Source organism: Felis catus, chromosome B3 (genome assembly GCF_018350175.1).
Source record: "Felis catus isolate Fca126 chromosome B3, F.catus_Fca126_mat1.0, whole genome shotgun sequence".
Taxonomy (NCBI): Eukaryota; Metazoa; Chordata; class Mammalia; order Carnivora; family Felidae; genus Felis; species Felis catus.
This window is the reverse complement of record NC_058373.1, coordinates 20,048,005-20,074,590: the sequence shown is the minus strand read 5'-3', so window position 1 is coordinate 20,074,590 and position 26,586 is coordinate 20,048,005. Positions and strand designations below refer to the sequence as shown.

General features: G+C 37.8%; 1 protein-coding gene and 1 pseudogene across 11 annotated transcripts in view; both read right to left on the bottom strand.

Moving 5' to 3' along the window:
- TJP1 (tight junction protein 1) overlaps positions 1–26,586 on the bottom strand; it is a 370,447-nt gene that overhangs the window by 299,863 nt on the left and 43,998 nt on the right. The gene's annotated exons all lie outside the window — the stretch shown is intronic.
- On the bottom strand, positions 6,839–7,403 carry LOC101084713 (annotated as a pseudogene).

Below are 26,586 nucleotides of genomic sequence, written 5' to 3'. Positions count from 1 at the left end.
TGAGACGGGGCATCCTTACTTTGTTTCTGAGTGTAGAGCAGAAATTTTCAGCTTTTACCACTGAGTATGATGTTAGCTATGGATATCTCATATATGGCCTTTATTATGTTAGTACATTCCTTCTATACCCACTTTGTTGAGAGTTTTTATCATAAATGGATGTTGAATTTTGACAAATATATTTTTTTAAAAAATTTTTTTCAACTTTTATTTATTTTTGGGACAAAGAGAGAGAGAGAGCATGAACGGGGGAGGGGCAGAGAGAGAGGGAGACACAGAAGCGGAAGCAGGCTCCAGGCTCTGAGCCATCAGCCCAGAGCCTGACGCGGGGCTCAAACTCACAGACCGCGAGATCGTGACCTGGCTGAAGTCGGACGCTTAACCGACTGCGCCACCCAGGCGCCCCTTGACAGATATTTTTTATGCATCTATTAAGATAATCATATGATTTTTATCCTTCATTTGGTTAATGTGGTGTATCACATTAACAGATTTGTGGATGTTGAAACATCCTTGAATTGCTTGAATAAATTCCACTTGATCATAAAATGTGATCTTTTTAATATATTGTACCCAGTTTGCTAATATTTTATTGAGGATTTTTACATCTATGTTCATCAGGGAAATTGGCCTATAATTTCCTTTTCTTGTGGCACCCTTGTCTGGCTTTGGTATTTGGCTAATGCTGGCCTTGTAAAATGAGTTTGGAAGAGTTCCCTCCTCTTATGTTTTTTAGAAGACTTTGAGAAGGTTCTTTGAATGTTTCTTTTTTGGATGTTTGAAAGAATCCACCAATGAAGCTCGCTGGTCCTAGACTTTTGTTTGTTGGGAGATTTTTGATTACTGATTCAATTTCTTTACTAGTGATCAGTATTCAGATTTTCTTTTTCATCATGATTCAGTCTTGGTAGATTATGGGTTTCCAGGAATTTATCTTTTTATTTTAGGTTTTCCAATTTGTTGGTGTATAATTGTTCATATCAGTCTTTTATGATCCTTTGTATTTTTGTGGTATCAGTTGCAACATCTCATCTTTCATTTCTGATTTTATTTATTTGAGTCTCCTCCCTTTCTGTGTCTATCCTGTCTCTTTCTCAGTGGATCTAGCCAAAAGTTTGTCAATTTTGTTTACTTTTTAAAGAACAAGCTCTTATTTTCATTGATCTTTTAAAATTGTCTTTTAATTTATTTCTGCTGTAATCTTTCTTATTTCCTTCTTTCTGTTACTTTTGGGTTTTGCTTGTTCTTTTTCTAGTTCTTTGTACTATAAATTAGATTGTTTATTTGAGACTTTTTTTTAATCAAAGTCTTCAAAGAATCAGTGGTTTATTATTATACATGTAATTTACCTATATAAATGATAGAATAGGATACCCCAGTAAGCATCATGGAAAGTCTTTCTTAATAGACTCCCTGAGGCCTTTGTCATGGCCTTTCTCCAGAGAAAGCAGGGCAGGGCAGCACAGCCTGCACAGGGACCATCTTTATCTTCTGCGGTTTCACTATGTCCTTTCACCTTTGGTTCTCTGGTCAACCAGAGGCTTCTGGGAAGTTCCAAGAAGGTCCTTTACTCTGAAACAAAATCTTGAAGACTAGATAGTCCCAAAAAGATTTTAAATAGATGGCTTTATTTAGCACTGTCTGTATAGATTCTAACACGATATGAATTAGACCATGTTGAATTCATTTGCTTATTTGAAACCTGGATTCTGCCAGCTTACATGTCTCTATTTTATTGTGTTAATATTTTGTTAAATGCTTTCAGTAAAATTTGATTTTAGAGTATTTTGGATTTTTACACTGAAATAAAGGAAAAATTTACTTTTTAGAATGTGAGATCCTTTGGAAATCCTGGGTATGTAATGAGAAGATTGGTACTTGATAACATTGAAATCTGTGGTTCCTTTTTTCATGGAAACGTATCAGAATTTATGTTTTATTTATATTTAATACTTTAAGGCAGTAAAAAAAGACAATATTAGGTTATAGAGGAAAATCAGATTAACATGGACAATGACTTTGTTATGAAGCCATTATTCTTAGTCAAGAAGCAGGTTTTGTGCTGACCTAATCTTTTTTTTTCTTATTAACTTGTTTTATTTTTTTAAATTTACATCCAAACTATTTAGTATTTGGTGCAACAATGATTTCAGGAGTAGATTCCTTAGTGCCCCTTACCCATTTAGCCCATCCCCCTTTCACAACCCCTCCCATAACCCTCAGTTTGTTTTCCATATTTATGAGTCTCTTATGTTTTGTCCCCCTCTCTGTTTTTATATTATTTTTGTTTCCCTTCCCTTATGTTCATCTGTTTTGTCTCTTAATGTCCTCATATGAGTGAAGTCATATGATTTTTGTCTTTCTCTGACTGACTAATTTCACTTAGCATAATACCCTCCAGTTCCAGCCACATAGTTGCAAATTGCAAGATTTCATTCTTTGTCATTGCCAAGTAATACTCCATTGTATATGTATACCACATCTTCTTTATACATTCATCCATCGATGGACATTTGGGCTCTTTCCATACTTTGGCTATTGTTGATAGTGCTGCTATAAACATGGGGGTGCATGTGTCCCTTTGAAACAGCACACCTGTATGCCGTGGATAAATGCCTAGTAATGCAATTGCTGGGTCATAGGGTAGTTCTATTTTTAGTTTTTTGAGGAACCTCCATACTGTTTTCCAGAGTGACTGCAGCAGCTTGCATTCCCAGAGACTTTTCTTCTTTTTTTAAATGTTTATTTATTTTTGAGAGAGAGACAGAGTGCGAGCTGGGGAGGGGTGGAGAGAGGGAGACACAGAATCTGAAGCAGACTCCAGGCTCTGAGCTGTCAGCAGAGAGTCTGACGTGGGGCTCAAACTCATGAACTGGCAGATCATGATTTGAAGTCAGATGTTTAACCTACTGAGCCACCCAGGTGCCCTGAGTCTTTTCTTATTTCTTGACATAAGCATTTATTGCTGTTAACTTCCCTCTTTGAACTGCCTTTGGTACATCCCATAAAATTTGATATGTTATTTTTCCATTTTCATTAGTCTCAAAGCATGTTTTGACTTCTGCTTTGATTTATTCTTTGAAGCATTAGTTGTCAGTAGCATGGTCTAATCTCCACATATTTGTGAATTTTCCACTTTTACTTGTGTAATTAATTTCTAGTTTCATACCATTGTGATTGGAAAAGATGCATGATATGATTTCAGCTCTCTTCAATGTATTAAGACTTATTTTGTGGTCTAACATATGATCTATCTTGGAAAATGCTCCATGTATACTTGAGAAGAATGTGTATTCTTTGGTTGGAATGGTCTGTCAATATCTGTTAAGTCCATCTGGTCTAATGTATTGTTTAAAGCCAATGTTTCCTTATTGATTTTCTGTCTGGAGGATCTATCCATTGATGTAAGTGGGTTGTTAAAGTATCCTGCTAGTATTGTGTTGCTGTCTATTTCTCCCTTTCACTCTGTTAATGTGTGCTTTATATACTCAGGCACTCCTACATTGGATGCATAAATATTTGAAAATGTTATAGCTTATTGTTAGGTTGACCACTTTATCATAATGTACACCTTTCTTTGTCTCTTATTACAGTCTTTGTTTTAAAGTCTATTTGTCTTGTTGAACTCCTGAGTTCTTGAGGGGCGAAAGTGAGAACAGATCCAAGAACATTCTTGGTTTCCTGTTTGGTGTGGACTTGGGAGCATATTCAGAACTGTTGCCAATATGTTCTGGAACATAGCTACACTATTCCTGAAAATATGAGGAGGACAAAGGAATCTTTAGGAATGAATGGCTTTAAAATTGGTAAGTTGTGGTTTTGTTGCTTGAATTGCACGGGGTCCTCAGAGAAACCAATATGGATGTACTTTTTCCCTCCCAGTGAGGAAGTGGCCACAACCCAACAGGAGGAAAAATCTAGAACCATTCAAGTTTTATGTTTTTGTGTAGGAATGATGATGATGATGATGATGATGATGATGATTCCTTCAAAAAAAAAAACCCTGTAAAAAATAAAATAAAGTCTATTTGTCTGATATAAGTATAGCTACTCCAGCTTTGTTTTGGTTTCTGCTTGCATGGGATATCTTTTTCTACCCCTTTACCTGCAGTCTTTGTGTGTCCTTATATCTGAAGCGAGTCCCTTATAGGCAACATATAGATGGATATTTCTGAAAAGAAATCCATTCAGCTACTCTATGTCTTTTGATTGGAGAATTAGTCCACTTACATTTAAAGTAATGATTGATAGGAATGTGCTTACTGCCATTTTGTTAATTGTTTTCTGGCTGTTTTCATAGTTCTTCTCCATTCCTTTCTTCTCTTGTTTCCTTACTTTTGTGGTTTGACAATTTTCTTTAGTGGTGTGCTTATATTCCTTTCTCTTTATCTTTTGTGTATTACTCAAAAGAACTTATTTGCAAACCTAAAAACCTAGAAGCTTTTTCCACAATATTTTGAAAATATTGTACTACTTTCTTCTGGCTTGCAAAGTTTCTGCTGAAAGATCTAGTGATAGTCTTATGGAGGTTCCCTTGTATGTAACAAGTCTTTTTTCTCTTACTGCTTTTTTAATTTTTAATTTTAAATATTCATTTTTGGGGAAAGCACTAGTTGGGGAGGGGCAGAGAGAGGGGGACAGAGGATCTAAAGCAGGCTCTGTGCTGACAGGCTGACAGCAGTGAGCCTGATGAAGAGCTCAAATTCACAAACTGTGAGATCATGACCTGAGCTGAGGTCAGACGTTCAACCAACTGAGCCACCCAGGTGCCCCTCTCCTGCTGCTTTTATATTCTCTCCTTGTTTCTAACTTTTGTCATTTTAATGGCAAAGTTACTGGGTTCTTCTTATTTGGAGCTCTCTGAACTTCCTGGATTTGGATGGCCATTTCCTTCCCCAGGTTAGGGAGATTTTCAGCCATTATTTCTTCAAATAAGATTTCTGCCCATTTCTCTCTCTCTTCTCCTTCTAGGAGCCCTATGTTGTGAATGTCAGTCCAATTGATGTTGTCCCATTTTTTCCCTTAACCTATCTTCTTTTTTATTTCTTTCTCTTTTTTTTTTCATTTTCATTCTTTTTCCTGCTCTGATTGGGTAAGTTCCACTGCCTTATCTTTGAGTTAACAGATTCTTTCTTATGTTTCATCTAGTCTGTTGTTGAACCCCTCTAGTGTATTTTTCAGTTCAGAAGTTCTATGATTTCTATTATATTTTCCATCTCGGTTGATGTTCTCACTGTGTTTATCCATTCTTTCCCCCAGTTTAGTGAGCATCTTTGTAACCATTACTTTTAACTCCTTATCAGGTAAATTATTGTCTCTATTTTACTAAGATTTTTTCCCCAGAGATTTTATCTTGTTATTTCCTTTGGAATAACTGAATTTTTTTTTCTTTCATGGATTGAGTTTTTGGTGTTGTATCTAAAAAGTCATTGCCAAACCAAGGTCGCTTCAAATTTTTTCCTGTTATCTATTAGGAGTTTTACAGTTTTGCATTTTACATTTAGGTTTAATTTTAAGTTAATTTTTGTGAAGGGTATTAGGTCTGTGTCTTTTTTTTTAATTCACTCAGCCACTCTATTTCTTTTTCTTTTTTTTTTTTTTGCATATGAATTTACAATTTTTCCAACACCATTTGTTTAATAAGCGTCTATCCTTTCTCCATTGAATTGCCTTTGCTTCTTTGTCAAAGACAATCTATTGTGTTTGTATGAACTTTTATTGGACTCTTTGTTTTGTTTCATTGACTTATTTATCTATCAAGCAATACCACTCTGCCTGGGTCACTGTAACTTTATAGTAAACTTTATAGTAAGTCTTTTTTTTTCTTCAAGTTTAATTCCAAGTTAGTTAACATATAATGTAATAATAATTCCAGGAATAGAATTTAGTGATTCATCACTTCCAAATAACACCCATTGCTCACCACAACAAGTATCCTCCTCAATGCCCCTCACCCCTTTAGCCCTTCCCCCAACCTAACACCCCATCAGGAACCCTCAGTTTGTTCTCTGTATTTAAGTGTCTCTTATGGTTTGTCTCCCTCTCTGTTTCTATATTATTAAGGAAGAGACCTTTATGTTCATTTGTTTTGTATCTTAAATTCCACATACGAGTGAAATCATATGATATTTGTCTTTCTCTGACTGACTTATTTTGCTTAGCATAATACACTCTAGTTCCACTTATAGTAAGTCTTGAAGTCAAGTATGGTCACCCCTCTGACTTTGTTTTTCTTCTGTAATACTGTGTTGGTTATTCTAAATATTTTGCCTTTGTGCAGAAACTTCATAATTGAATTTGCAATACTCACAAAATATTTTGCCAAGATTATGATTGGGGTTGCATTGAATTTATACATTACATTGGGAAGAACTGGTATTTAAAAAATATCTCATCCATTCATGCACAGTATTTATCCTGTTATTTAGATCTTCTTTGATTTCTTTCATCAAAATTTTTTAGATTTCTTCATATAAATAATTTACATATTTTGTTAAACTTATTCCTAAGCATTACAATTTTTGGTGCCCATTTAAATGGCGTGTATTTTTAATTTCAAGTTCTAATTATTCACAGATGGCCAACACGTACATGAAAAGGTGCTCAATATCTGTAATCATCAGGGAAATGCAAATCAAAATGACAATGAAATATCACACCAAATGGCTATTATCAAAAAGACTAGAAATAACAAGTGTTGGTGAGGATGTAGAGAAAAGGAAACCCTCATGCATTGTTGGTGGGGATGTAAATGCTATATTTACATATGGAAAATAGTATGGCGATTCCTCAAAAAATTAAAAAATAGAAACATCATATGACCCAGCAATTCCACTTCTGGTTATTTAGCCAAAGAAAACAAAAACACTAACTCAAAAAGATCTCTGGGCCACCATCCCCCATGTTAGCTGCAGTATTATTTACAATAGCCAACATATGCAAGCAACTTAACATTCCTTGATGATTGAGTGGATAAAGAAAATCACACACACACACACACACACACACACACACACACACATTATGCAGCCATAAAAAAGAATGAAACATTGTCATTTGCAACAACATGGATGGATTTTTTTTTCCAATTCAGCATTTTTAATCAGTCAACAGCTTGCTAGTAACAAGGGATGGTTTCCATTTAGGTAGGTCCTGTGCAATGGGAATGTGGTCACCAGTAACTTCTGTCTTATCCAGAGCTGCAGTAGGAAGTGGTTTATTGATTTTTGCTTTAGCCATATTGTAACCCCAGAATCAAAATATTTTTGCCTTTTATATTATCGTTTCCTTAAGAAATTTTAACCTCCAAGCTTTTGTCCTAGATGAGTATACCTTGCTTTTAATTTTGCTTCTTCAGCTTTCTCTGGACTAGTTACTTTATCTTCCATTTCCTTCTGCTCCTCTGTGGAGGCTCTCTCAGAGACTTCTGTGGACACACGGCTCCCTCTTACCCCACTTTTCCATCTCTGCCAACATGGATGGATCTTGAGGCCTTTATGCCATATGAGATAAGTCAGGAAGATAAAGACAAGTACTCTATGATGTCACTTGTATGTGGAATCTAAAACAAAAGCAAACCAAAAAAACAAAAAACAAAAAACAAAAACACCTAAACCCAAACTACTAGATGCAGAGAATAGATTGGTGGTTGCCAGGGGTCAGTGGTGTGGGGTGAGCAAAATGGGTGAAAATAGTCAAAAGATACAAATTCCCAGTTATAAGGCATAGGGATATAATGTACAGCATGGTGACTATAGTTAATAATACTATATTGTATATTTGAAAGTTGCTAGCAGAGTAGATCTTAAAAGTTCTCATCAAAAGAAAAAAATTCTAACTATGTGTGATAATGGATGTTAATTAAACTTATTGTGGTGACCATTTTGCAACATATACAAATATTGAATTATTATATGACACTGGAAATGAGCATAATGCTATATGTCAATTATATCTCCATTAAAATAAATTCCAATTCTTTTTTAAAATTTAACTTTATTGGCTTTTCAGAAGATGGCAGCATAGGAGGATGCTGGGCTCACCGCGCTTCCTGCTGATCACTTGGATTCCACCTACACCTGCCTAACTAACCCAGAAAACCACCAGAAGACTAGCAGAACGGAGTCTCCGGAGCCAAGTGCAGACGAGAGGCCCATGGAAGAGGGTAGGAAGGGTGGAGAGGTGGTGCGCGCTGCACCGACTGGCGGGGGGGAGCCAGGGCGGAGGGGTGGCCCGCCGGCCAAGCAGAGCCTCCGAGTCTGGCTGGCAAAAGTGGAGGGGCCGGATGGAGTGTGTTCTGACAGCAAGCAGCACTTAGCATCTGGGAGGTCATAAGTTAATAGCTCTGCTCGGAAAGCAGGAAGGCTGGAGGACAAAGGGAGGGAGAGTTGCTGAGCCCAGGGACGACAGAGCTCAGTTTGGCGGGGAACAAAGGCGCTCGCCAGCACCATCTCCCTTGCCCACCTCCCAGCCAAAATACCAAAGGGAACCAGATCCTGCCAGGGAACTTGCTTGCTCTGCGCAAACACTCAACGCTGTGCTTCTGCGGAGCCACCCCTCTGGCAGCGGGTCTGACTCCCTCCTGCTGCCACAGGGCCCCTCCTGAAATGGATCACCTAAGGAGAAGCGAGCTAAGCCTGCCCCTCCTGCCCCCCGTGTACCTTGCCTACCCACCCCAGCTAATACGCCAGATCCCCAGCACCACAAACCTGGCAGTGTGCAAGTAGCCCAGACGGGCCACCCCACCCCACAGTGAATCCCTCCCCTAGGAGAGGGGAAGAGAAGGCACACACCAGTCTGACTGTGGCCCCAGCGGTGGGCTGCGGGCAGACATCAGGTCTGACTGCCGCCCTGCCCACCAGCTCCAGTTATACACCACAGCACAGGGGAAGTGCCCTGCAGGTCCGCACCACTCCAGGGACTGTCCAAAATGACCAAACGGAAGAATTCCCCTCAAAAGAATCTCCAGGAAATAACAACAGCTAATGAACTGATCAAAAAGGATTTAAATAATATAACAGAAAGTGAATTTAGAATAATAGTCATAAAATTAATCGCTGGGCTTGAAAACAGTATAGAGGACAGCAGAGAATCTCTTGCTACAGAGATCAAGGGGCTAAGGAACAGGAGGAGCTGAAAAACGTTTTAAACGAGATACAAAATAAAATGGAAACGACCACGGCTCAGATTGAAGAGGCAGAGGAGAGAATAGGTGAACTAGAAGATAAAATTATGGAAAAAGAAGAAGCTGAGAAAAAGATTAAAAAAATCCGGGAGTATGAGGGGAAAATTAGAGAACTAAGTGATACACTAAAAAGAAATAATATACGCATAATTGGTATCCCAGAGGAGGAAGAGAGAGGGAAAGGTGCTGAAGGGGTACTTGAAGAAATCATAGCTGAGAACTTCCCTGAACTGGGGAAGGAAAAAGGCATTGAAATCCAAGAGGCACAGAGAACTCCCTTCAGACGTAACTTGAATCGATCTTCTGCACGACATATCATAGTGAAACTGGCAAAATACAAGGATAAAGAGAAAATTCTGAAAGCAGCAAGGGATAAATGTGCCCTAACATATAAAGGGAGACCTATAAGACTCATGACTGATCTCCCTTTTGAAACTTGGCAGGCCAGAAAGGCATGGCAGGAGATCTTCAATGTGATGAACAGAAAAAATATGCAGCCAAGAATCCTTTATCCAGCAAGTCTGTCATTTAGAATAGAAGGAGAGATAAAGGTCTTCCCAAACAAACAAAAACTGAAGGAATTCGTCACCACTAAACCAGCCCTACAAGAGATCCTAAAGGGGATCCTGTGAGACAAAGTACCAGAGACATCGCTACAAGCATAAAACATACAGACATCACAATGACTCTAAACCTGTATCTTTCTATAATAACACTGAATGTAAATGGACTAAATGCACCAACCAAAAGACATAGGGTATCAGAATGGATAAAAAAACAAGACCCATCTATTTGCTGTCTACAAGAGACTCATTTTAGACCTGAGCACACTTTCAGATTGAGAGTGAGGGGATGAAGAACTATTTATCATGCTACTGGAAGCCAAAAGAAAGCTGGAGTAGCCATACTTATATCAGACAAACTAGACTTTAAATTAAAGGCTGTAACAAGAGATGAAGAAGGGCATTATATAGTAATCACAGGGTCTATCCATCAGGAAGAGCTAACAATTATAAATGTCTATGTTTATGAGAAATGTTGGTCTGTAATTTTTTTTTGAAATTTATTGTGAAATTGGTTTCCATACAACACTCAGTGCTCATCCCAAAAGGTGCCCTCCTCAATACCCATCACCCACCCTCCCCTCCCTCCCACCCCCATCAGCCCTCCGTTTGTTCATGTAATTTTATATGCTTATAAAGTCTTTGTCTAGTTTTGGTATTAGTGTTATGCTGGCTTTACACAAGGAGTTAGGAAGTGTTCTCTTTGCTTTGATTTTCTGGAATAGATTGTAGATTATCGGTATTACATCTTATGCAAATGATTAATAGAATTCACACACGAAACCATCTGAGTTAGATGTTTTCCGTTGTGAAGATTATTAATTAAGAATTCAACTTCTTTAAAAGATGTAGGTATATTCAGTTATCTATTTCTCCTTGTATGAGTTTTGGTAGATTGTGTCTTTAAGGAATTGATCCATTTCATCTACGTTGTCAAATATGTGAGCATAAAGTTGTTCATAATATTCCTCTTTTATTCAAGAATAATTAACATACAGTGCTATATTAGTTTCAGGTGTACAATATAATGATTCAAATATTCAGAAATTTTCATTTCATTCTGAATCCTTTGATGAACAAAAGTTTGACGTTTGATGTAGTTCCATTTGTCTATTTTTGTTTTGGTTGCCTGTACTTTTGTTGTCATATCCAAGAAATCATTGCCAAACCCAGTGTCATGAAGTTTTCCCTATGTTTTCTTCTAGAAATTTTATAGTTTTAGGTCTTTAATCCATTTAAAGTTAACTTTTGTAGATGGTGTAATAATGTGATTTGTATATATATTTATTTGGTTTCCATCCCTTTTCCTGATCTTAGCTACTAAGATCCTTGGAATTTCCCAAGTGGTAAGAGTGATAAAGGTGAAAGATTCACTTTTGTTTTTTTATAAAAAGCCCCTTTGAACCACACCCTGAGCTTCTGTTAATGAGATGACTTTTAGAAACCCCACAGGAATGGGAAGGGTGATGTTTTCCAGGGGAACCAACCATGTAATTAGAAATGTCAGCCCTACCTCCTGACCTCCAAAAAAGGGAAGGGGGCTAGAGATCAATGTAATCAACAATGGGCAAATGACTTAATCAATCATGCCTATGTAACAAAGCTTCCATAAAAAAGTCTAACTGAAGGGGTTTGGAGAGCTTCCAGTTTGGTGAGCACATGGAGTTACTAGAAGGGTAGTGTGCCTGGAGAGAGCATTGAAGCTCCACAACCCTTTCCACATACTCATCCTATGCTTCTATTCTATTTGGCTGTTTCTGAGTTATATCCTTTATAATAAAATGGTAAATGTAAGTAAGTGTTTTCTTGAGTTCTGTGAGCCACTCTAGTTTGTGGGAGGGGAGGGGAAACTCCAATTTATAGGCAATTAGTCAGAAGTATAGGTGACAACTTGGGAGCTGTGACTGGCATATGAGTTGTGAGACTGAGCCCTTAGTTTATGGGGTCTGTGCTAACTACAGGAAGGTTAGTGTGAGAACTGAGTTAGGTTGTAGGACACCAATCAATCAGCATCTACCAAGAACTAGAGAATTGGCTGCTGTAGACAAATCAATACATTGGGTGGCCAGAAGTGTGTGGGAGACAGAGTGGTTGAGAAAAAAAAAAGGAGTGTTTTAATGGTGTAAGATAAAATTCCATTCTGTTGCATGTGGATATCCAGTTTTCCAACACCATTTGTTGAAGATATTATCCTTTCCCCATCAAGTCATCTCAGCACTCTTGTTGAAGATCTTGTCGATCATATTTGTAAAGGTATTTTTCTGGGGTTTCTATTCTATTTTAGTGGTCTATTTGTCTGTCTTCATGCAAATACCACACGGTTTTGATTGCAATATCTTTGTACTATATTTGGAAATCAGGAAGTATGACTTCTCCAACTTCATTCCTCTTTTTCAAAATAGTTTTGGCTATTCAGGGTCCCTCAAGATTCCATATAATTTTAAGACAAAAATGTCTATTTCTGACAAAAAATGTCATAGGAATTTTGATGGAGATTGCATTAAATCTGTAGATCATTTTGTATGGTGTGGACATCTTAACAATATTAAGTCTTCCAATCCATGAACATAGGATGCCTTTCTATTTATGTCCATTCCATTTTGTGTCTAAGATATTTTTAATGTTTATTCATTTATTTTGAGAGAGAGGGAGAATAAGCGAGCAAGTATGAGTGGGGGAGGGGCAGAGAGAGAGAAGGAGAGAGAGAATCCCAAGTCGACTCTGCACTATTAGTGAGGAGCCAGATGCAGGACTCAAACTCATGAACCGTGAGATCATGACCTAAGCCGAAACCAAGACTTGGACACCTAACTGACTGAGCCATGCAGGTGCCCCTGTGTTAATTCTTTATTAAATGTTTGGTGGAATTCTTCAGTGAACTTATCCAGTCAAGGGCTTTTTCTTTGTTGTGAAGTTTTTGGTTACTGATTTAACTCTTGACTATATACTTTTCAAATTTCCTATTTTTTCATGATTCATTCTTTGTCAGTTGTGTGATTTTAGGAATTTACCCATTTCTTCTAGGTTATCCAATTTGTTGGCATAGATTTTTCATAGTATTCTCTTATAATCATTATAATCCATTTAATTTCTGTGACATCAGTTGTAATGTCTCTTCTTTCATTTCTGATTTAAGTTTTTTAGTATTTTTTTCCTTAGTTAATCTAGGTAAGGGTTTGTCAATTTTGCTGATAAAAAGAATAACTCTTAGTTTCATTGATTTTTTTTGCTATTGCTTTTCTATTCTCTATTTTGTTTATCTCCATTCTGATTTTTCCTACTGCTACCTTTGAGCTTACTTTGTCCTTTTATAGTTTCTTTGCGTGTGAAGTTAGGTTATTTATCTGAGATCTTTCTTCTTTTTTAATATAGACATTTTAGCTATCCATTTCCTTGTTTGTATTGCCTTTGCTGCATCCCCTAAGTTTTGGTATATTGTATTTTCATTTTCATTTGTCTCAAGATATTTTCTTTTTCTTTTTTGAAAAAATGTTCATTTATTTATTTTGAGAGAGGAGAGAGAGAAAGAGAGAAAGGGATTGGGGGAGTGTTGGGGGAGAGGGAGAGAGAATTCCCAAGCAGGCTCCATGCTCAGCATGGAGATTGATACAGGGCTTGCTCTCAGGACAGTAAGATCATGGCCTGAGCCAAAATCAAGAGTTGGACATTTAACTAACTGAGTCACCCAGGCACCCCATCATTTGTGTCAAGATATTTTCTAATTTCCCTTGTGACTTTGACTCACTAGTTGTTGAAGACTGTGCTATTTAACTTCCACATATTTGTGGATTTTCCAGTTTTTCCTGTGCTATTTGTTTCTAGTTCCATTCCATTGTGATTGGAAAAGATACCTGGTATAATTTCAATCTTCTTGAATTTGTTAAGACTAGTTTTGAGGCCTAACTTCATATTAGTATACCCATCCCTGCTCTCTTTTAGTTATCATTCCTCATATATTTTGATGCTCTCTTTTTGGGTACATTTACATTAAGAATTGTTAGGTCTTTTGGAGAATTGATCCCTTTATCATTATGACCCCTTTTATCGCTGAAAATTTTCCTTGATTTCTAACCTGCTTTGTGTGAAATTAATGTGGCTACTCCAACTTTCTTAGTGTTAGCATGGTATGTTTTTCTACATTCATTTAAATTTTTTTTATTATTGTAAAATATACATAACATAAAATTTACCTTTAACCATTTTAAATGTACAATTCAGTGGTATTGAATACATTCACAATGTACAACTATCACCACTGTTTCCAGAAGTATTTCATCATGGAAACATTGATCACAGAAACTATACTCATTAAACAATAACACCTCATTATTCCCTCCCATCAACCTGTAATAATCTTTATTATACTTTCTGTCTTTGTGAATTTGCCTATTCTAGGTATCTCAATGTTATGGATTCAATTTTTATGTTCCCTCAAAATTTACGTTAAACCTTACCTCCCAGTGTGATGGTATTAGGAGGTGGAGACTTTGAGAGGAGCCCACATGAATGAGATTAATGCCCTTTATAAGAATCGTGAGAGAGCTTTCTTCTGCTCTGCTCTCTCTCACATGAAGATACAATGCGAAGTCAGCAGTCTGCAACCTGGAAGATAGCTCTTACCAGAAACTGACCTTGCTGGCACTCTGATCTCAGACTTTCCAGCCTTCAAAATTATGAAAAATGCATTTCTGTTGTTTACAAGCCACCTAGATTATGGTATTTTGTTATAGCAGTCATACCTAACTAAAACACTTATGTAAGCAAAATCATACAATATTTGTCTTCTGTCTGACTTATGTCACTTTGGGAGTTTTCCATGTTGTGCCATGTATCAGAATTCCATTCCTTTTTAAGGATTAATAATATTTAATTATATGTATATATCACATTCTAAAAAATCCATTCATCTGTTGATAGATGTTTGGGTTGTTTCTATCTTTTGTCTATTGTGAATAATGCTATGAATATTCGTATACAAATATCTGTTTGAATTTTGCTTTCAATTCTTTTAGGTATATACCTAGAAGTGGAATCGCTGGATCAAATGATAATTGTGCTTAATTTTTTGAGGAACTCCATACTGTTTTCCACAGTGGCAGCACCACTGAACATGCCTACCAGCCATGTACAAGGGTTCTAATGTCTCCACACATTTTCCTGTTTTTTTTTTTAATAATAGCCATTCTAATATGTGTGAAATCGTATCTTATTGTGGTTTTGATTTACATTCCTTTAGTGACCAGTGATTTGAGCATCTTTTTATGTTCTGGTAGGCTATTTGTATATCATCTTTGGAGAAATATCTATTCAAATCCTTTGCCCACTTTTAAATTGGATGGTTTGTTGTTGAGTTTTAAAAGTTTTCCATATATTCTGGATATTATTCTCTTATCAGATATGTGATTTGCAGATATTTTCTCCCAGTCTGAGTGTTGTCTTTCAAGTCTTCTGATAGCATCATTTGATGCACAATTTTTTTTATTTATCTATTTTGAGAGAGACAGAGACATGCAAATGGGGGAGTGGCAGAGAAAGAGAGACAGAGAATCCCAAGCAGGCTCTGTGCTAATAGCAGGGCTTGAACCAATGAAACTGTGAGATCATGACCTGAGCCAAAACCAAGAATTGTACGCTTAACTGACTGAGCCACTCAGGGACCCCGATGCACAAGTTTTATATTTTGATGTAGTCTATTCATTTTTGTTGTTGTTGCTTATGGCTTTGGTGCCATACCAAGAAATCTTTTGTCAAATTCAATTTCCTGAAACTTTTCTCCTGTTTTCTTCTAAGAGTTTATGGTAACGGTTCAACTTCATTGTTTTGTGTGTGCATTAACTGTGGATTAACAATATTTCAGCACCATTTGTTGATCCATCCCTTTTCTTTTAATCCATCTGTATCTTTATATTTGAAGTGATTTTCTTATAGACAACATATAGCTGAGTCTTTTTTTTTTACCTACTCTGATACTCTCTTTTAATTGTTATATTTAGATCATTCACATTTAAAGTGATTATCATTACAGTTGGATTCATATCCACCATACTTGTAACTGCTTTCTATTCATTGCCTTTGTTCTTTGCTTTTCATTTTGTTTTGTTTTGTTTTGTGTGTGTGTGTGTGTGTGTGTGTGTGCATGTGTGTGTTTTGTATTCACATTTTCTATCTTCTCTGGTTTAATCAAACATTTTGTAAATTCCATTCTCTTTCCTCCCTTAGCATATCAATTATACTTTAAAAACATTTTTCAATGGCTATTCTAGAGTTCACCATACACATTTACTGTTAGTCTAAGTCCACTTTCAGTTAGCACGGTACTTCTTCATGGGTAGTGCAGGTACCTTATAACAGAGTCTTTCCAACTCCTCCCTCCCATTCCTTACAACATTCCGTCATTCATTTCACTTATACATAAACTCTAATCATCTAATATATTATTGATATATATTATTATATTATTAAATATATGTTATATATTTCATCTATTCAACAAATATATTGTTGATTATATTATTATATAATTATTGTATAATGCATATTATTATTTTGTACAAACTTATCTCTGAGCTAAATTAACAATAAGAAAAATAAAAAATTTTCTTTTACTCTCATTTATTAATTCTCTAATGCCTTTCTTTTCTTTATGTAGATCCAGGTTTCTGGACTATATTAATTTCCTTGTCTCCAAAGATCTTTTTAAAAACATTTCTTGCAAAGCATGTTTCCTGGAAACAAAATTCCTCTTTTTCTTTTCTTTTCTTTCTTTCTTTTTTCTTTTTTTGGTGTGGTCTTTATTTCTACTTTACTTTTGAAGAGTAATGTCACTTAATACAAAATCCTAGATTGTTTTCTTTCTATTTAAATATTTCACTCCATTTTTTACTCATTTACATGGTTTCTGAGAAGTTTGATGTAATTCTTATCTTTGCTCCTTTATAGGTAAGGTTTGTTTTCCCTCTTTGTTTCTTGTAATTTTCCTTGTTCTGTCTAGTGATATAATACAGCCTCTCTAAGAAAAGATTATTCCAATGCCATTTGATAAGCTGTTCTAAAGAAGAAAGGAGTAAAGAAAACTTACTAATTTATTTGCCTGAGCTAATGCATTTTGGCATCTAAAACCTGATTCAGATGGCCCTCACACACACATGCGCACTCACAAAGCACCCTATTTTTAAATCTTACATATGGATTTAGCTGAAAATATCTGGTGTAAGTGTGTCTGACTGGCTCAGCTGGAAGAGCATGTGACTCTTGATCTCAGGGCAGTGAGTGTGAGCCCCCATTGGGTGTAGAGATTACTAAAAAATAATAATAATAAACAAACTTGAAAAAATCCCAATATATACTTAAATAAAGTTTATCACAATAAACATACAATATGGCTAAGCAAGGCTGAATTTAAGAATAGAAAGAATCCTTTGACTTAGAAACTCCATTCATTACTAATAAAGAATAGAAGTCTTATGATCTCTTGATCAATTCTATGAAGTCATTTGAAATAAATTCAATTTGCATTACTGTAAAGACTTTCAAACCTTAGTATAGCAGAATGATTTAGTATTTTAATAGGTAGTACTAGGGTGTGTTTAATGATGGAATGGTCTCTCTGTTTTTGACAACACTTTGATTAGAAGGCAAAGCCCTGAAAGAGTGCTTTGTTCTGGAATGACCAACGAGGAAAGAGTGACAATGCTTGGCATGAAAAGGAAACAGAACTTCAGGGAAGGGGAAAAAAGATGGGAGGGAAGCAGAAGAGGGTTGTGTGGTTGAGCAAACTTGGTAGAAGCCTAAGACTCTTGGAGAAATTTGCAAATGAGCGATTCCCAACTGGTGAGTTGACCAAAGGACTTTATGAACAGATATGCCTAATGTCCAATTTATAGTTGGTGCTGCAGCAGGAAAGTTTCACCTCTCACTCCAACCCTATACAAAGCTCTTCTTTGTGTGAGTCGCTTTGAAGAAACCCAAAGAAAAAGAGGTTGAGTTGCTCATCTGGCTGATAAATCACAGAGCAGAATATGGTGAGAGTTGTAGGATATATGGGATTGCGAGAGTTCAGCCAGAGCAGAGAATCAGGCTGGCCCTCTGGAGCCCACAGAAATCTTGGAAAGGGTGGTCGGTTTCCTTTCAGGTTGCAGTGGGGATTCAAGTCAACTTTTTGGTAAATATCCAAAGACAGAATGACTTCAACTGAAATCTGCATTATGTTAAGAATATACATGATCTATTTGTGATTCTTACCATGTTAAGATACACAAACACATGCAAATTTAGTGTACAGATTTCAAAAGCACTAAAGATTAGAGTTTTACCATAAGAATCTACATCTATAAATGTTTTTTATAATCTTTAATAGGGAGAACCTTCTACGGATGACACCAGATTAAAGAAGCTAAGTAGGAAAACACTGATAAATCTCAGAACATAAAAATTCAGTTCCTTTGCACAGAAAAAGAAAAGTACAATAAACCTACAAAAGATAAACTTGGACAAAATATTTCTGATATATATGAGCAATGGTGAAATGTTCACAGTAAAAAAAAGAACTGTTATAAGTCTGAAAGAAGAGAATAAATGACCCAATAGAAAAAATAGGTAAGCTTCTTACAGGAAAAGAAATACAAAAAGCAAATATAAACATGAAAAGATGCATACCCTCATTCTTAGGTAAGAGATGAAAAATAGAAATAATAAGAGTTGACTATAGGATTTTAAAAATTCATTATACCCAGTGTTGGTGAGAATGCAGGGAAACACTCACTCTCATGTATTATTCACTGGAAAATATATCAGAATAATCTTTTTGGAGACAATTTCGCATTACCTCTTGGCAATTTATGGTACCCATAAGAGCACGTAGAAGTGTATGATGGTTTGAGTGTATGCAGGCAGGACAGGGTGCTATTATGCACTCAGGCTCTGGAACCAAACTGCCAAGGTTCAGATAACAATCTGACCTCAGATTGTACTGCTTCTGAAAATTAATGTTCATGGTGTCTGTGTGCATGTGTGTGCATGTGTGTGTGTGTGTGTGTGTGTGTGTGTGTGTGTGTGTGTGTATGTGTATGTGTGTGTATCTGACCCAACAGTTATCCACTGGGCTCTTGGATGAATAAGTAGGTACAGCTCCTACTTAATCTGGAGTAAAGTCCTTGAAAGTGTCCACATGTGAAGTGCCTATGTCTCATCAGACTTTCATGCTTCTGAAAGTCCACTTTTCTAATAATTTTTAATTCATTAATTTTTTGAATCAGTAATATATTATATGGCTCAAAACTAAAAAGGTATAAATGAGTATAGAATGAAAAGTCTTTTCCCCATCCATGTCTCTGGACACCTAGATCCTTCCCATGAGGTAGCCACACGAACAGTTTCTTATTTATCCCTCTAAATATATTTTGTGTATAAAGAAATATATATATATATATATATATAATTTTATCTCTATTTTTTAAGAAAAAAATGTCAACATACTGGATATACTGTTCTGCACTTTCATCCAGACTCTTTTATGCACACATAGCATACATTCATCACTCCCTGCTTCCTAACAGAGCTCTAGCTTTGTGCAGTTTTCCCCCAAACCTCCACCTACGGAATTCTCATGTACCTTAGGGCAAGTGGATTCCAACCCCAATCTTGGGATATGGTTGGTCAAGGAGTGACCCATTCTCCTTGCCCTAGATCAGTTCACAAATTGGCATAAGATCCAATTCAGGATAGTGAGCAAGCTGAAAAATTTGTTCAGCAATCCAGAAAAGATCTTTTTCTTTTGAGAGTGCTATGAAAAGGACTCTTTCTCACTTCCTCTGGATACTGCTGTCTAGGAAGTGAAGATGAGGCAGACACTTTAGGCATGGCACTTGAGGAACAGGAGTGCCTGGATTTTTTTTTAATATGAAATTTATTGTCAAATTGATTTCCATACAACACCCAGTGCTCATCCCAACAGGTGCCCTCCTCAATACCCATCACCCACTCTCCCCTCCCTCCCACCCCCCATCAACCCTCAGTTTGTTCTCAGTTTTTAAGAGTCTCTTATGCTTTGGCTTCTTCCCTCTCTAAACTCTTTTTTTTTCTTCCCCTCCCCCATGGACTTCTGTTAAGTTTCTCAGGATCCACATAAGAGTGAAACCATATGGTATCTGTCTCTCTCTGTATGATTAACTTCACTTAGCATAACACTCTCCAGTACCATCCACGTGGCTACAAATGGCCATATTTCATTCTTTCTCATTGCCACATAGTATTCCATTGTGTATATAAACCACAATTTCTTTATCCATTCATCAGTTGATGGACATTTAGGCGCTTTCCATAATTTGGCTATTGTTGAAACTGCTGCTATAAACATTGGGGTACAAGTGCCCCTATGCATCAGCACTCCTGTATCCCTTGGGTAAATTCCTAGCAGTGCTATTGCTGGGTCATAGGGTAGATCTATTTTTAATTTTTTGAGGAACCTCCACACTGTTTTCCAGAATGACTGCACCAGTTTGCATACCCAACAGTGCAAGAGGGTTCCCGTTTCTCCACATCCTCGCCAGCATCTATAGTCTCCTGATTTGTTCATTTTAGCCACTCTGACTGGGATGAGGTGATATCTGAGTGTGGTTTTGATTTGTATTTCCGTGATGAGGAGTGATGTTGAGCATCTTTTCATGTGTCTGTTGGCCATCTGGATGTCTTCCTTAGAGAAGTGTCTATTCATGTTTTCGGCCCATTTCTTCATTGGATTATTTGTTTTTCAGGTGTGGACTTTGATGAGCTCTTTATAGGTTTTGGATACTAGCGCTTTGTCCGATATGTCATTTGCAAATATCTTTTCCCATTCCGTTGGTTGCCTTTTAGTTTTGTTGATTGTTTCCTTTGCAGTGCAGAAGCTTTTTATCATGATGAGGTCCCAATAGTTCATTTTTGCTTTTAATTCCCTTGCCTTTGGAGATGTTTCAAGTAAGAAATTGCTGCGGCTGAGTTAGAGAGGTTTTTTTCCTGCTTTCTCCTCTAGAGTTTTGATGGTTTCCTGTCTCACATTCAGGTCCTTCATCCATTTTGAGTTTGTTTTTGTGAATGGTGTGAGAAAGTGGTCTAGTTTCATCCTTCTGCATGTTGCTGTCCAGTTCTTCCAGCACCATTTGTTAAAGACACTGTCTTTTTTCCATTGGATATTCTTTCCTGCTTTGTCAAAGATTAGTTGGCCATACTTTTGTGGGTCCACTTCTGGAGTCTCTATTCTATTCCATTGGTCTATGTGTCTGTTTTTGTGCCAATACCATGCTGTCTTGATGATTACAGCTTTGTAGTAGAGGCTGAAGTATGGGATTGTGATGCTTCCTGCTTTGGTCTTCTTCTTCAAAATTACTTTGGCTATTAGGGGTCTTTTGTGGTTCCATACAAATTTTAGGATTGCTTGTTCTAGCTTCGAGAAGAATGCTGGTGCAATTTTGATTGGGATTGCATTGAATGTGTAGATAGCTTTGGGTAGTATTGACATTTTGACAATATTTATTTTTCCAATCCATGAGCACGGAATGTTTTTCCATTTCTTTATATCTTCTTCAATTTCCTTCATAAGCTTTCTATTGTTTTCAGCATACAGATATTTTACATCTTTGGTTAGGTTTATTCCTAGGTATTTTATGCTTCTTGGTGCAATTGTGAATGGGATCAGTTTCTTTATTTGTCTTTCTGTTGCTTCATTGTTAGTTATAAGAATGCAACTGATTTCTGTACATTGATTTTGTATCCGGCAACTTTGCTGAATTCATGTATCAGTTCTAGCAGACTTTTGGTGGAGTCTATCGGATTTTCCATGTATAATATCATGTCATCTGCAAAAAGTGAAAGCTTAACTTCATCTCTGCCAATTTTCATGCCTTTGATTTCCTTTTGTTCTCTGATTGCTGATGCTAGAACTTCCAACACTATGTTAAACAACATCGGTGAGAGTGGACATCCCTGTCGTGTTCCTGATCTCAGGGAGAAAGCTCTCAGTTTTTCCTGATTGAGGATGATATTAGCTGTGGGCTTTTCATAAATGGCTTTTATGGTGTTGAAGTATGTTCCTTCTATCCCTACTTTCTCGAGGGTTTTTATTAAGAAAGGATGCTGATTTTGTCAAATGCTTTTTCTGCATCGATTGACAGGATCATATGGTTCTTATCTTTTCTTTTATTAATGTGATGTGTCACATTGATTGATGTGTGAATGTTGAACCAACTCTTCAGCCCAGGAATGAATCCCACTTGATCATGGTGTATAATTCTTTTTATATGTGTTGAATTCGATTTGCTAGTATCTTGTTGAGAATTTTTGCATCCATATTCATCAGGGATATTGGCCTGTAGTTCTCTTTTTTTACTGGGTCTCTGTCTGGTTTAAGAATCAAAGTAATGCTGGCTTCATAGAATTTGTCTGGAAGTTTTCCTTCCCTTTCTATTTTTTTGAATAGCTTCAGAAGGATAGGTATTATCTGTGCTTTAAATGTCTGGTTGAATTCCCCTGGGAAGTCATCTGGTCTTGGACTCTTATTTGTTGGGAGAGTTTTGATAACTGATTCATTTCTTCACCGGTTATGGGTCGGTTCAAGTTTTGTATTTCTTCCGTTTGAGTTTTGGAAGTGCGTGGGTGCTTAGGAATTTGTCCATTTCTTCCAGGTTGCCCAGTTTGTTGGCATATAATTTTTCATAGTATTCCCTGATAATTGCTTGTATTTCTGAGGGATTGGTTGTAATAATTCCATTTTCATTCATGATTTTATCTATTTGGGTCATCTCCCTTTTCTTTTTGAGAAGCCTGGCTAGAGGTTTATGAATTTTTTTTTTCAAAAAACCAACTCTTTGTTTCATTGATCTGCTCTGCAAATGTTTTAGATTCTATATTGTTTATTTCAGCTCTGATCTTTATTATTTCTCTTCTTCTGCTGGGTTTGGGGTGTCTTTGCTGTTCTGCTTCTATTTCCTTTAGGTGTGCTATTAGATTTTGTATTTGGGATTTTTCTTGTTTCTTGAGATAGGTCTGGACTGCAATGTATTTTCCTCTCAGGACTGCCTTCACTGCATCCCAAAGCGTTTGGATCATTGTATTTTCATTTTTGTTTGTTTCCATATATTTTTTAATTTCTTCTCTAATTGCCTGGTTGACCCATTCATTCTTTAGTAGGGTGTTCTTTAACCTCCATGGTTTTGGAGGCTTTCCAGACTTTTTCCTGTGGTTGATTTCAAGCTTCATAGCATTGTGGTCTGAAAGTATGCATGGTATGATCTCAATTCTTGTATACTTATGAAGGGCTGTTTTGTGACCCAGTATGTGATCTATCTTGGAGAATGTTCCATGTGTACTCAAGAAGAAAGTATATTCTGTTGCTCTGAGATTCAGAGTTCTAAATATATCTGTCAAGTCCATCTGATCCAATGTATCATTCAGGGCCTTTGTTTCTTTATTGATCCTGTGTTTAGATGATCTATCCCATTACTGTAAATGGAGTATTAAAGTCCCCTGCAATTACCACATTCTTATCAATAAGGTTGCTTATGTTTGTGATTAATTGTTTTATATATTTAGGGTCTTCCGTATTTGGTGCATAGACATTTATAATTGTTAGCTCTTCCTGATGGATGGACCCTGTAATTATTATATAATGCCCTTCTTCATCTCTTGTTATAGTCTTTAATTTAAAGTCTAGTTTGTATGGTATAAGTATGGCTACTCCAGCTTTCTTTTGACTTCCAGTAGCATGATAGATAATTCTCCATCCCCTCACTTTCAATCTGAAGGTGTCATCAGGTCTAAAATGAGTCTCTTGTAGACAGCAAATAGATGGGTCTTGTTTGTTTTTTTTTATCCATTCTGATACCCTATGTCTTTTGGTTGGAGGATTTAGTCCATTTACATTCAGTGTTATTATAGAAAGATATGGGTTTAGAGTCATTGTGATGTCTGTAGGTTTCATGCTTGTAGCAATGTCTCTGGTACTTTGTCTCACAGGATCCCCCTTAGGATCTCTTGTAGGTCTGGTTTAGTGGTGATGAATTCCTTCAGTTTTTGTTTGGGAAGACCTTTATCTCTCCTTCTATTCTAAATGATAGACTTGCTGGATAAAGGATTCTCGGCTGCATATTTTTTTCTGTTCATCACATTGAAGATCTCCTGCCATTCCTTTCTGGCCTGCCAAGTGTCAGTAGATAGATCTGTCACTAGTCTTATCAGTCTCCCTTTATATGTTAGAGCGTGTTTATCCCTAACTGCTCTCAAAATTTTCTCTTTATCCTTGTATTTTGCCAGTTTCACTATGATATATCATGCAGAAGATCGTTTCAAGTTATGTGAAGGGAGTTCTTTGTGCCTCTTGGATTTCAATGCCTTTTTCCTTCCCCAGATCAGGGAAGTTCTCAGCTATGATTTGTTCAAGTACACCTTCAGCCCCTTTCTCTCTCTCTTCCTCCTCTGGAATCCCTATTATATGGATATATTGCGTTTCATCGCATCACTTAGTTCTCTAATTTTCCCCTCATACTCCTGGATTTTTTTATCTCTCTTTTTCTCAGCTTCCCCTTTTTCCATAATTCTATCTTCTAATTCACCTATTCTCTCCTCTGCCTCTTCAATCTGAGCTGTGGTCACCTCCATTTTATATTGCAGGTCATTTATAGCATTTTGTAGCTCCTCCTGACTGTTTCTTCGGCCCTTGATCTCTGTAGTAATAGACTCTCTGCTGTCCTCTATCCTTTTTTCAAGCCCAGCGATTAATTTTATGACTATTATTTTAAATTCATGTTCAGTTATATTGTTTAAATAATTTTTGATCAATTTGTTAGCTGTCACTACTGCCTGGAGTTTCTTTTGAGGGGAATTCTTCTGTTTGGTCATTTTGGATAGTCCCTGGTGCGGACTTGCAGGGCTCTTTCCCTGTGTTGTCTGGAGTAACTTGTGTTGGTGGGTGGGGCTTCAGTCAGACCTGATGTCTGCCCCCAGCCCACCGCTGGGGCCACAGTCAGGCTGGTGTGTACCTTATCTTCCCCTCTCCCAGGGGCAGGACTCACTGTGGAGTGGTGTGGCCCCTGTCGAGCTACTTGCACACTGCCAGGCTTGTGGTGCTGCTCCTATGGGATCTGGCTTATTAGCTGGGGTGTATCCGCAAGGTGCACAGGGGTGGGGGGTGGGCAGGCTCAGCTCACTTTGCCCTTGGTGGTCTGCTTTGTGAGGGGCCCTGCAGCACCAGGAGAGAGGCAGGCAGACCCGACGGAGGGATGGATCTACAGAAGCACAGCGTTGGGTGTTTGCACAGTGCAAGCAAGTTCAGTGACAGAAACTGGCTCCCTTTGAGATTTTGGCTGGGGGATGGGCAAGGGAGATGGTGCTGGCCAGCGCCTCTGTTCCCCACCGAGCTGAACTCTGTCTTCTGGGGCTCAACACCTCTCCCTCCCAGTGTTCTCTTGCCTTCCCGCTCTCCAGGCAGAGCTGTTGACTTATAACATTCCAGATATTAAGTCCCACTGGCTGTCAGAACTCACGCAGTCCGGCCCTCCGTTTTTCCAAGCCAGACTTGGGGGCTCTGCCTTACAGTGGGGGGGGGGGGCTACCACTCCAGCTCCCTCTTGCCAGTCTGTGTAGCACACATTGCCTCTCCACCCTTCCTACCCTCTTCTGTGGGCCTCTTGTCTACGCTTGGCTCAGGAGTGTCCATTCTGCTAGTCTTCTCTCGGTTTTCTGGGTTATTTAGGCAGATGTGGGTGGAATCTAAGTGATCAGCAGGACATGGTGAGCCCAGTGTCCTCCTATGCCACCATCTCCCCAGCCTCCTTTACCAAAAGTTCACACACTAATCACAGAAGCATGGCTTTGCTGACACCAGCACCTGGATGTTGTCAAGTGGACTTTGACATTCAGGCTCCAGAGAAGCTGTGAATCTGAGATGGCAGTTTCAGTCCCCTTTGTCAACTTCCTTGACTAGAATTGCCTGGAAGCAGCGCATGCGATGTAGCCACCCGCGGGCGAGTCCGGAACGCAGTTCTGCAATGCCTGGATTAAGCTAATCCTGAAGCTGGATCTACTGCTGTCCATCCAGGCATAGAATGGAAGGGTGATGTCACTTTTAGCAGTCCTGGGTGGGGTCAAGGGGCAGTGATGTGGGAGCTATAATATTAAATGCAAAGCCATTTCAAATCCAAGTCTTGTGTGGCTGGCGGGCTTTTGGTTTATAATAGTAAAATCCTCTCTGATGTATAGTGTGTTACAGTTTAAAGAGACATTCAGGTCTCATTTGAGAGTAACCATGCAAGGCAACACCTGTTTCATTGCACAAATGAAGAAAAGAAAACATAGCAGGGCCATGTGCTTGTTCAAGGCCACATGCTCTAGAAGAAGCAGATCTGAAATCTGACCCAACTTTATTTCCATATCAAGGTTACTTTCCCTGATTTTCCTCTGAACTTCACGCTGATTTGGCTCAAGGTATGTGTGCTCGCAAACACATCCTAGGTCCCACACTACCCTCTGGAACAGCAGGACTAGGAAGCTCTGGAAGGTTGTGAAGTAGGAAGTAGGCAGGAAGAGCCCTGATGGGATACAATTATGGTCACTGAAGCTGCTGCCACCATGACAATATGACCTCTGATCTCCGACCCTGCCCAGTTCCTTGCATCATGACAATCAAGATTCAATATCCCAGAACTCAACGTGCCAGTCTGCAGGCTACACTGGGGCAGGAGAGAAGGATCTGGTGCCCCTTATCTGTTGGAAGATTCCCATGGACATTGGAGTGCTATGTTATAGACACCCCAATGACAAGTGTTCCCATAGACTCTAAGGCTCTTGCCATCTCCAAAACTCTGTTGATAA